The sequence below is a fragment of the Tiliqua scincoides genome, chromosome 10 (genome assembly GCF_035046505.1).
Source record: "Tiliqua scincoides isolate rTilSci1 chromosome 10, rTilSci1.hap2, whole genome shotgun sequence".
Lineage (NCBI taxonomy): Eukaryota > Metazoa > Chordata > Lepidosauria > Squamata > Scincidae > Tiliqua > Tiliqua scincoides.
The window spans coordinates 18,239,088-18,251,315 of NC_089830.1; positions in this window are offsets into that span (position 1 = coordinate 18,239,088).

A 12,228-nucleotide genomic window follows, 5' to 3' on the forward strand; every position below is an offset into this window, starting at 1 on the left:
CTGTAGAGTCTTCCAGGGACATTGACTTGGAATGTGCATGAATGCTCAGCTTCACACACTGGGACGTACCTGTATCCCTAGTCAGAAGTGATGCATATTGAGACGTGTATACATGGGAGCTCATGCAGACAGGACTCCAAAGGCATAGACTCAAACATTGTGTTCCTGACTCCCCTCTTTCAGGCATTCATCCGTATGCTGAGCAAACACATGTGCAGGACTATATTGGCTCATCTATGTATGATAGTAGATGAGTCAATCAAATGAACAGGCTAAAATAGTCCAAAGCGTGGAAGATTCAGTACAAATGAAACAGCCCAATCCTGAGATGCCCGGTGCCCAGTGGCACCAAAATGGTGACCGCTGTATTGTAAGCACGCTGGGCAACCTCTGGCATCGCCCTGGGGGAAGGAGACATGTGGATAAAGGTGCAGGCTCTGCAATGGGGCTATTCAACTCTGTGCCAGCTATTTTGCCGGCCCTGTGTTGGGCCAGGTGGTCTGATGCGGGGTTCTGAATCTACGCCAGTCCTGCCCCACTCCCCCCCACCCCACGGTCCGCTCCCCCTCCCCCTGCCCTAACTTCCTCTTGCCACCTGGAGCCCGTCCCTTCCCCCAGGCGGCAGGCTTCTGGCTGGTGCTGGGCTTAGCGCAGACTGGCGCTGAGCTGGCACCAGTACAGACCTAGCACTGAATGTCGAGGGCATGCCTTACAGCACATTTGTGATACTCGGAGCCAGCATAGGGCCGGTGCACAAAACTCAGGATTGGGCTTTAAATCTTCAAATAGAGTCATCCCTGGAAGGATATGGGCAGAGTGCAGGCCTGGGGCAACGCAACCAGTGCAGAACCCACCCACCCATTATGGCCATATATTGGTCATGAACTGTGGGGTCTGCAGCAGCCACCCACGTGAATCAGCTTCAGGAACAGCCCCACGTAGCATGCATGAACCGATCCTGGAGGTTACCAAAGCGTGGACCACCTTGGCAAGATATCTGAAAAGGGATGCTCCCTCATAGCAACTGTGTTATTCCAGAGGTGTATCATCCTAGGTACTAAACAGATCCGCCTGATCGTCTGAAAGGCAACAAATGGACCTGTTGGTTGGCAACCTTCAGTCTCGAAAGACTCTGGTATCGCGCTCTGAAAGGTGGTTCTGGAACAGCGTCTAGTGTGGCTGAAAAGGCCAATTCGGGAGTGACAATCCCTTCCACACTGGGAACAAGTGCAGTCTGTCCCTGGCCTGTCTCCCTGGCTATGGGCCTTCCTTCTTTGCCTCTTAGCCTCAGACTGTTGGCCAAGTGTCTCTTCAAACTGGGAAAGGCCATGCTGCACAGCCTGCCTCCAAGCGGGCCACTCAGAGGCCAGGGTTTCCCACTTGTTGAGGTCCACTCCTAAGGCCTTCAGATCCTTCTTGCAGATGTCCTTGTATCGCAGCTGTGGTCTACCTGTAGGGCGCTTTCCTTGCACGAGTTCTCCATAGAGGAGATCCTTTGGGATCCGGCCATCATCCATTCTCACGACATGACCGAGCCAATGCAGGCGTCTCTGTTTCAGCAGTGCGTACATGCTAGGGATTCCAGCATGTTCCAGGACTGTGTTGTTTGGAACTTTGTCCTGCCAGGTGATGCCGAGAACGCGTTGGAGGCAGCGCATGTGGAAAGCGTTCAGTTTCCTCTCCTGTTGTGAGTGAAGAGTCCATGACTTGCTGCAGTACAGAAGTGTACACAGGACGCAAGCTCTGTAGACCTGGATCCTGGTATGTTCAGTCAGCTTCTTGTTGGACCAGACTCTCTTTGTGAGTCTGGAAAACGTGGTAGCTGCTTTACCAAAAACAAATGGACCACCTGGGCAACATTCTAAGTGATTGTGGGCTGTGGAATAGGTCAAAGAACCCAGGGTGCAGGCTGGTATGAAACTTGCAGACTGGTTTCCCATTTGTGAGCACACAAAGCTAACTCAGACACCCCCTGGAGCTTAGTACGCTCCAGGCAGCTACTGAAAAATGCAGAAGTGTGTGATTCAGAAACAAAATTTTAATGTCCAGTCGGGCCTTTGAACTCCTCTAGCTGTGTAATGCGTTCAAGGCAGCTGAGCAGGAATTGTGGCACAGAATGTAACCCTGCAACTATAGGGTGCAGGTTATGAGAGGTAGGAGAGTGATTCTCCATGGATATAATAGCACTTTGGGGGGCACTGCTGGCAGTTCAGTCTCTGAGAAATGTGGAGGTCACCACGTCTCCTAGTTTCTCAGCAATGCTTGGTAGTTTCTGGAAAATTCTAGCCTTTATACCCAACCTGGGAAAATGGCACAGAGATATCTTTCCATCTGTCTGTCTGCAGAAGATAGTAGGGTTTTACCTGGGGCTAGAACGGAACAAGGAGAATGCAACCTGTGGTTGTTACAGTTGCAAAAAGCAGGACCAAGTTATGTCTAGCGTGTGCATAAAACTCAGTCACTTGACCAGCCTACAGACTAGTGAGTTGTATCCAATGGACGTCATGACTCATGCGTCAGTCCTAATGAAATTAGTGGAACATGAGTTAGCCACAGTTAACTTGTCCCATTCACTTTAGGGACACCTGGTTAAAGACACTGGACTGTCGGCTGGAAGGTCGGCAGCCCAGGAGTTTGAGACCCTGGTGCTGCGGAACAGGGTAGGCTCCTATTACTTGCCTCAGCTCCCGACAACCTAGCAGTTCGAAAGCATGTAAATGCAAATAGATAAATAGGTACCACTTAGGAGGGAAGGTAACAGCTTTCTGTGCACTTTGGCGCTTAGTCATGCTGGCCACATGACCACGGAAGATGTCTTCGGACCATGCTGGCTCCCTTGGCTTGGAGACAAGATGAGCACTGCCCCCTAGAGTCAGACATGACTGTGCAGGGGAAGCTTTTACCTTTTACGGAATCCTGATGAACTTTATTTAGATACAATCCCAATGAGACCAGCTTTATTTCATTAAAATAGGACCTTCCACTGGTTCAAGATATGGCAAATAAGTTCTTGAGGGTGGCAGCCTGCAGGAGAAATTGCATTTCACGGATATTGGCTTTCATTTCTAGCGTTTGGCCCTAATTTGAGCACTGGTCAGAAGTCCAAAATCTATGGAGAAACATGACTGGAAAGAGTTTGGGGGAGTGCCACTTTCAGACCGGCGCCAATGCCGATTCTGATCCATTTTCCAAATGAAAATTTCAGACCGCTGCTCTATATTCTTAATTGCGCTCAGGTAAAGGAACCTAAATTTCTGCCCGTCGCATTCAACTGCAGCTCAGCTTTGCAGTTCTGTTTCCATGCTCAAGGTTCCCACCCCTTGTGAGCAATTTTACAAAACTTTATTTTAAGCAGCACATGCCCCAAAAGGACAAGATTGTGGGTGACCTCGAGAGACCTGGCGGAGATCCGTTCACCCTCGGGGGGGATTTTTGTGAATGTGTTTTCCCCTTTGGGATGATAGGAAATTTGAATATGAATCACCCAGGTTTCCTCATTCTTCTCTCAAGTCTCTGTCTGCTCATGTTGAGGAAGGCAACAAGGTTATGCCGCAGCTGAGAAGTTTCATCAACGGGGAGGCTTTAGCCAAGGTCTGTTTGGCAAGGGAGATGCCTTGGGACAGGTTTGGTTTGGCAAGCCGGTTTTCTAAAAATGCACCTGCTTCATTTGATAGCTATGTGTGGGGGCAGCAGGGGGGCAAAGGGACCCAAATCTCTTCATTTCCTGCTGCAGTATTGGGTAACCCCTGCTAAATGGGTAAGAGGCACTTTTTCAAGTGGCTGCTCCTTTTTTTAGCAGGGGGAGAGTAATTGGCCCACCTCACCCCAGCACTGTCTGTTCTGCTGGGATTCATTTGCATCTTTTTAGATTGTGAGCCCTTTTGGGACAGGGAGCCATTTAGTTCTTTGATTTTTCTCTGTAAACCGCTTTGTGAACTTTTAGTTGAAAAGCGGTATATAAATACTGTTAATAATAATAATAATAATAATAATAATAATAATAATAATAATAGTCGGGGCGACAACTGGGGCAGAGAACACAGTGATTCTCTGGGCGCAAGTCTTTACGCATTGTCAGGGCATGGTTCAAGTGATGACACTCGGAGAAAGGATGACTTAGGCAATCCTATGAGTGCGCACTCCTCCCGTTGAGCTCAATAGGACTCACTCCCGCATAAGCGTGCATAGAACTGTAGCCAAAGGCTCACTATGCATGCTTCAGTTCTGAACTAGCCTTCTACAGAGGGCATTCCAAAGTGGTGGCTTGGAAAGAGGCGAGGATTCTCTAATTTACCCTGAAATATGGGAGCTTCTCCTCTTCCTCATAAGGAACTCCTACTGTTTCTTTCCTTCTCAAAAATAGCAGTAGGGGAAAAAAAAAAAACCTTTGGAGAGGGGATCTAGGTGGTCAGCGGCGGAACTCCCATTCACTCTATGGGGCAAATGCCCCGGGCGCGAGCCTTATGTGCCTTTAGGACCCCGCAGAAGCCTCTCTGAGCTCCTGACGGGGTCAGAAACTGTGCTTCCGGTTTTCTGGAAGCAGTTTAAAGCATATGGGAAACTTCAGAAGGATTCCCCAATGTTTCCTGGAGTCGTGCAAGGCACTGTGTACTCCAGGTAAGGGTGGGATTTGCGCAGGGGGTGGCGACATCCTGCGGGGGGCACCATCGTGGACCTTTGCCCTGGGGCGCGGGGCTGGGGAGGTCTGCCACTGTATGTGGTACCAGATGTTCAATAGTGACTGGATTTGCAGCTTCCCAAGTTTGACCCTCAGCAGTGCCAGCCCATTTGTGCAGACATCTGCAATGGTTTGGATTGGCAGCAAATTGCGAGGGGTCTGGAGGGGGCAGCGGATTCGGGGTGCCTTTCGCCTTGAGTCTGCTGCTGCCCCCTCCCTTCAATCTGCCAGCAATCCAAGCTGCACTGGTCTGCTTTGTGCCCACTTGAATGCAAAGAGATGGGATCAGATGGCATTCCAGGTCAAACCACCTCTGACCCTTAATGATACGATATCCTTTTTTCCCCAAACGGCATTTGACGTCATCTGGGCTGTTAATTCTCAACACATGTGGCACACAATGGGGCTTACTTCTGAGTAGGCGCACATAGTATTGCACTGCCGGGGACATTTTTGGTTTGACCCACTGACAATAGTCATAGTCAAATTTTCTCTGCCACAATACTTAATCTGGTTCCTTCCTTCCCCATTCTTGAGCCATTTATCTTGCAAATGCTTCTGGCACTTGGGAATGTCCTCATCACAGTTGTGGCATGCAGGGAATTGCTTTTACTTCAGACTTGCTCTGCTGTGCTGGAGAAAATGGATTTTTTTTTTCCCAACTTCCTTTTTTTAAAAAACTTTACTTCTTGCCAGGAGATGCTTCGTGTTATTCAGAAGGGGGGAAAAAAAAGTCAGTGTAACAGAACGGCTTCATTTCCTTATGTAATCCAGAGCAACATCTGCTTTCATCCAAAACTTCTGATCCTAGTTTGTCTGTTTTTGCTTTTCTCATTTTTATTCTGCTCTTCCTCCAAGGAGCTCAGGATGGTATAGTTCCTCACCTCCTTTTGTCCTCACAACAACCCTGTGAGGTAGGTGAGACTGAGAGAGACAGGCCCAAGGTCACTTAGGAAGCTTCATGGCTGAGCGGGGAATTGAACCTGGGTCTTCCAAGTCTAAGTCCAACTCCCAAACCACTACACCATCCTGGCTTGTTTTACTCCGTACTTCTTCATGGTAACAGCTGGCATCTGAAATAGCCAGAGCCCTATTCAGTCATATTCAGTCATATTCATATAGGGAAGAGTGGTGGTGGTGGAAGATAATTAAATGGTCTCAGTAAGGAGCTGGGTCGGCCCAGGACATCCTGATATGCTCCTTACCCAATGGCGTGTCAGCTTTTGTTCTTCTCCTCCTCTAATATCCTAACTCATCCCTCCCTTCATCTCCACATTTTCTCTTCCTCACTCTTCCTCACTGGTCCTTTTCCAATCCAGGGATGGATTGAGGAGGAGAAGCAGTGCAGACACGTAGGTAGACAGAGATGGGGGCTCCTACACCAATCTGCTGTGGGCTGGCCCTCATCAGGAGCCTCTTGGCCCAGCTCCATGCAAGCCATCTAATATATGGCCCAGTGGAAGTGGAACATATCTTAGTGATGGAGCACTTGTGTGCAGTGTTTTGTTATTTATTTTTTCACATTTTTAGACCACTCTTCCTCCGAGGAGCTCAAAGCGGTGTAGATGGTTCCCCTTTCCAAGAAAGTTTAATAGCTGAGTGGGGATTTGAACCTGTATATCCCAGGTCTAAGTCCAGCTCCTAAACCTGGACGTCATCCTGACTCTCCTTAGATTTCCCAGGAAATTCCAGGTCCAATTCCCAGCAGCTTTTGTCAAAGTTCTCAAGAAGCAGACCTGGAAAGCCGCTTGTCTGAAGAACTGCTGTCAGTCCAAGGAGACATCATTGGGTGGGTGACTCAAAGGTCTGACTTGGTACAAGGCAGCTTCCTATGCTCTCTGTGGTAGCAGGGAGGGACACTAATCTCATAGCAATTTTAACACACGATGGAAATTCTCAGAGAACTTTCAGATCAAGATGATTGTGCTGTGGATCAGGAAATAATTCACAGTGCCGAATTCTTGAGAAAGGACTGAAGGCGTGGAAAGTCCCCTGTTTTCTTTGCGTGCATAAATCACAAATTTTGTGCCTGTTTGCCAAAAGGGCGGAGAAGGGACCATTTGGGAGCGTAAATTATTGCATAATTGGTTGATGCTTTGTCTTTTGTCTCTTTTGTATTTTGATGCACGCACATGTAACTTCTGCAGGAGATACAGTTACTTCCCTTTCCCTGGTTGACTGAGAAAAAAGAGATCAGCTCTGTGCAATCTCTATTGTTTGTTATGAGCTGGACCACTTCTCTTCTCCTTCCTCAGATCTTGATGCTACCTTTGGCCATTTTTCTTCTTGGTGTTGCCTGCTTCTCAGTCCACCTGTTTGAGGACATTGTGGCAGGCTGAAAGAGCTAAAGCATGACTGTCCCAGCTAATAGATAATAATGGCTGCCCTACCCATCTTCGGGTCAATGAAGAACTTTGGGTTTATACAGGTGGTCGAAGCAGGATTGATCCAAAACCTCCTGGAGCTCGAGGCATTACACCAGCAATTTTTAACCACTGTGCGCTTTGGTATGCTGTGGGTCTGCAGATATGCTGTGGGAGTCTGGGGGAGGGACTGGCAGAGTCCTGCTCTGCCAGATCCTATCCTTTGTGTTGGACTGGTGGTTGGCAACCTTCAGTCTCGAAAGACTATGGTATAAGCCTACAGCAACCGGTATTCCCAAGCGGTCTCCCATCCAAGTACTAACCAGGCCTGACCCTGCTTAGCTTCTAAGATCAGACAAGATCAGGCATGTGCTAGACTGAGAAACCCGATATGGACATTCTCTCGTCTGTGCTGGCAAAATAGCTGGTGCAGATTTGAGAAGCCCCATTGCAGGGCTTGGGGCTTTCCTTGGAGGAAGGGGATGAAAATGGAGCTACTGGATACAGCAGTTGCCCTTTGGGCAACCCAGTGGCCCCGCTGAGGATAGAATTGGGCTGTCAGTGATTTTCAAGGATGAGGCATTCTTCATAGCCACTATGCTCCTGGTTGACTACTCCTGGCCGTAAAAACCATTGGAAGCCACAGGGGACTTCCTCTTCCACTGATATCTTGACAACTCAGGTTCTAAAAGCAGACAGGTTTTGAGAGGCATATTTGGAACTCTTGGTAACATATTGTAGGACAATTAGGTTTTTTCTTTTTTTCGAGTATATCTTTAACCAGAAAACAAATACCTTCTTGGCATTTAAATGACTGGAGGGCAGACCAAAGGCATAGAAGAGTCATCAACAATAGACAGTGGGCCAATGATGATGGAGGCTCCCAAAGATATCCTTGACATGAAAATAGTTTGCCCTACAATCATGCACCTATTTTAAGTCAGTGAAAGATTGAAGTGTGTGTGTGTGAGTGGTATGTAGAAACATGACTCACTTCAGTCAGTCATGGAGGTATCACAATTGCCAATCTGTGAATGGGGAGCCCAGCTCACTTTCCTCATCCTCACCCCCAGGGCTTCCAGCTCATTAAAGGTTCTGGTATTTGGGTGAAGCTTCAGAGTATTGGGAGGGGGGGTAGGCTGAGGAGAGAGGGAGCAGGGGGACTAAATTCCCATGTGGCCCAGGGCCCAGCCATGAGAGGGGGCCTGGATTATGGTAAAAAACAGTACAAAATATATTTGAGTACCTCAATCTCAGCCTATCCAAGGCTGCATTTCCCCTACAGCAATGGTTCCCAGCCTGGGCTACGTGTACCTCCAGGGGTAGTCACCAGGACCTTTAGGGGTACTTTTGAAAGAACAGAATAATGGTGGGAAAAAGCAGATCTGTATTAGAATGCCTTGTGGGCCTGGCAAGGCAGGAAGGAAGGCAGTTAGCTGGCTGCAAAAGTCTGACCAACTGATAGTTTCTGGTCATCAGTGTGCGTATTATAAGATATGGACCAGTTGTTGAAAACATGTAAATTTGAAATAGCAGCAGTATTCATTAACCGTATTAATTACAAACATTTTGCTAATACGAGGGGAACAATTTATGGAAATGGGCTGCCAAGGGGTATGCAATTGGAAAAAAACAAAAAAACATTGGGAACCACTGCCCTACAGCTTTAATCCACTTTCAATGCACTTCTATTCCCCTAATGCATTCTGGAGACTGTAGTTCTCTCCAGGGGGAGGGAGGGCGGCAGACAGGCCCATGGGTAGACCAGACTCAGGAGGGGGGTGGAGGGGGGTAGACCAGACTCAGGAGGGGGGTGGAGCCAGGGGGGTGGAGCCAGGATCACAGGAGGGGGGTGGAGCCAGATCCTGACTCTGCTCCCGAGTGGCCCAGACTAGTTCTGAGACGCTCAGATCTGCATCACCTCTTTAGGTGGCGCAGATCCAAGTAGCCCCATCCGGGCCACTCCCATGTTACCCAACGTAAGGGGAATTGATTCCCCTTGCCCCACCGCCACCGCAGCCAGTCCCAACCCTGGGATGCATAGCCAATTGACCTGCCTGTTCCAGTGCAGGGTAGGATTAGGCTGTAAATGTTTTGTTCATAAAGCTTGATTATGACGTGGACTTTGTTACATAAAACAATTACACGGACTTTGTAGCATAAAACAATGCATACTCTATAACAATCGACACGTGTGTGTGTGTGTGTGTGTGTGTGTGTTAAATATAGAAACACAACTGCTTATATATAGAAACACAAGCCACTGATTCACTTACAACCCAATCCTAAGCATGTTTACTCAAAGTCCCATTGCGTTTGGTGGAGCTTATGCCCAGGAAAATGCGTATGGGATTGCAGCCTTACTAGTGGATTTCAGGTTACTTACACAAGATGTAGAAAGTTAGAATCAGTTGCATGCCCAAATAACCACTTCCCTGATTACTAGGGGGAAAAAAAAATACTGAATGAAAGATTTCATTATAAACCTTGCTACATGTATCCCTCCCCATCTGGGTGAGAGGCTAAGGGGAACCTGCAAAATGGGGCAAAAATGCTCACCCGTTTAAAGTGAGGTAGAGGATATAGCCTTCACTCTGATTTGGCTTTGTGATGAAATCACATAGCCAACTCTGATCTACCGTTCACTGGTAACAATTACAGGTCATGGCACCAAGCTGGCAAAATAATTGACTGGCAGCCCAATTCTGAGCTGCCCGGAGCTCCCAGACCCGGCGCCTCCATGGAGGACTGCTGCCGGATCCAGCGCCTCCCGCGCTACCTCCCACAGGAGGCTCCTTGGGAGAAGGGGACGTTTGTTCCCTTCCCCCGAGTAAGGGAAGCAGCCCCGCATTGGAGCTACTCACTTTAGCGCCGACCAAATGTCGGCGCTAAAGTAAAGGCGCTCGTGTAGGGTGAGCAGCCCTACCCAAGCATCTTGGATCCTGCGGAGCTCAGCTCCGCGGATCAGCCTCTCCCCCTCCCCCAACACGCCTACCCCACACCCCCGACCATGCCTCCCCCTCCCAGGAATGCCTCCCCCCTGCCCCCTGCCATGCCCCCGCCTCCCATTCTGCAGCCCGGCTGTCTGGTTCCGTGGAGCTGCGGAACCCAGGCGACCGCTGGGCGCTAGCCGGCGCCGGGCTAGCTCCGGCAGGAGTCCGGCAGTGAGCCCCGCAAACGTGCCTTACGGGTGCTAAATCATGCAGCCAGCAAAAAGAAAAAAAATACCTTCTCTTTTATAGAAATGATGCAAAATAACAACAACATTTGTTCATGAAAATTCAGCAGAGCCCTACAGCAAATTTCACTTGTACTTTCATTGACAGATTTTTGGAAAGTAATCTTCATTTCCTTGGTTGTGCTTTCCTGAAATTAAGCAGGTATATAATGATAGTATTCCATTTATCCTTGTAAGGACCAATGAATATAACACACAGTTAGTTGGCAACCTTCAGTCTCGAAAGACTCTGGTATCGCGCTCTGAAAGGTGGTTCTGGAACAGCGTCTAGTGTGGCTGAAAAGGCCAATCCGGGAGTGACAATCCCTTCCACACCGGGAGCAAGTGCAGTCTGTCCCTGGTCTGCTTCCCTGGCTATGGGCCTTCCTTCTTTGCCTCTTAGCCTCAGACTGTTGGCCAAGTGTCTCTTCAAACTGGGAAAGGCCATGCTGCACAGCCTGCCTCCAAGCGGGCTGCTCAGAGGCCAGGGTTTCCCACTTGTTGAGGTCCACTCCTAAGGCCTTCAGATCCTTCTTGCAGATGTCCTTGTATTGCAGCTGTGGTCTACCTGTAGGGCGCTTTCCTTGCACGAGTTCTCCATAGAGGAGATCCTTTGGGATCCGGCCATCATCCATTCTCACGACATGACCGAGCCAACGCAAGCGTCTCTGTTTCAGTAGTGCATACATGCTAGGGATTCCAGCACGTTCCAGGACTGTGTTGTTTGAAACTTTGTCCTGCCAGGTGATGCCGAGAATACGTCACAGTGGCGTAGCTAAAGAGGGTTCAGGGGTAGCAGTTGAACAGGGCTGCCGGCTGCCTGGGGGCCACAGTCTGGCCACCCGTGATCGCTGCTTGCACCTCTTAAATAAAGTGCCAGAAAAATGACACTCGCCGTCTCTGGCCGCTTGCTCCCCTTGCTCCGGGGGCTTGGGGGTGACCAGAGCAAGCTTGGGGAGCAAGCAGGAGGGGGCTGGGGGTGGGGGGGGGGGAGGTGGTGAATTTTTTATTTTTTTCAATTAAAAAATACCACAGGTGTGACATCACACCTAGAAGTGACATCACTTCCGGGTGTGACATGTGGGGGGCATCATTTTTAACTTTGCCTCAGGCTCTAGGGTGGCTAACTACAGCCCTGATTAACACAGTCTGTAGTTTGCACAAAATTACTAAATAAACCAGATTGGGATCTGGCTTCTATCTCATGAATCTTTTGCTCCGTTGAGTCAGGTGAAACCACAATATCTAACTTGTGTTGTTCTCCCTTTGATTTTTCAAAGACATTAGATTGAATGTCGCGTGTGTTGAACTTATCACAAAAGTTTAAAATAATTTACAACTCCAGCATAGGGTCGGGCATGATCTTAATACAAGCACAGTATATATTGAAGACAAAGTCACCACCGAAAACCCATAATTAAGGGAGAACATGTTCAGGATGATCTACTTCAGATTCAAAATAGAGAGGTGCTTGATTACAGGGATGAGAGAATTTTGTCCTTTTCCTTTGTGATTTACCGTGTCCTGTGACCCACTCCTCCCGAATTACAAATGACTTACAATTTCTTTAAAACTTCCAGAATTTTGCTACAAATTTGATTTTCTTCATTTTATTTGCATCTTCTCCTGTTCGTGGTACTGATGTGCCAGCTTGGATTGATGACACACTGCAAACCTCCCCCCCCCCACACACACACACATCACAGTTTTGATGTGATCATGCACATGAATGCATCAAGCTTTTTTTCCGTGGCATGTTTTAGTGTTATGTTCATGAACTTTGAATGCACCTGGAGACAAGCGGATGCTACGATCACATCAAGTTTGCTACGCTGTGGTGTGATTAATCAATAATTTACGCAAGGCTACATGAACATTGTTAAAGCATCACAAAAACAATGATCAAGAAGGTGTTTTTTTTTTTTTACAGTGTTTTATCAACGCACATGCATGCATTAGTGAAGGGGAGA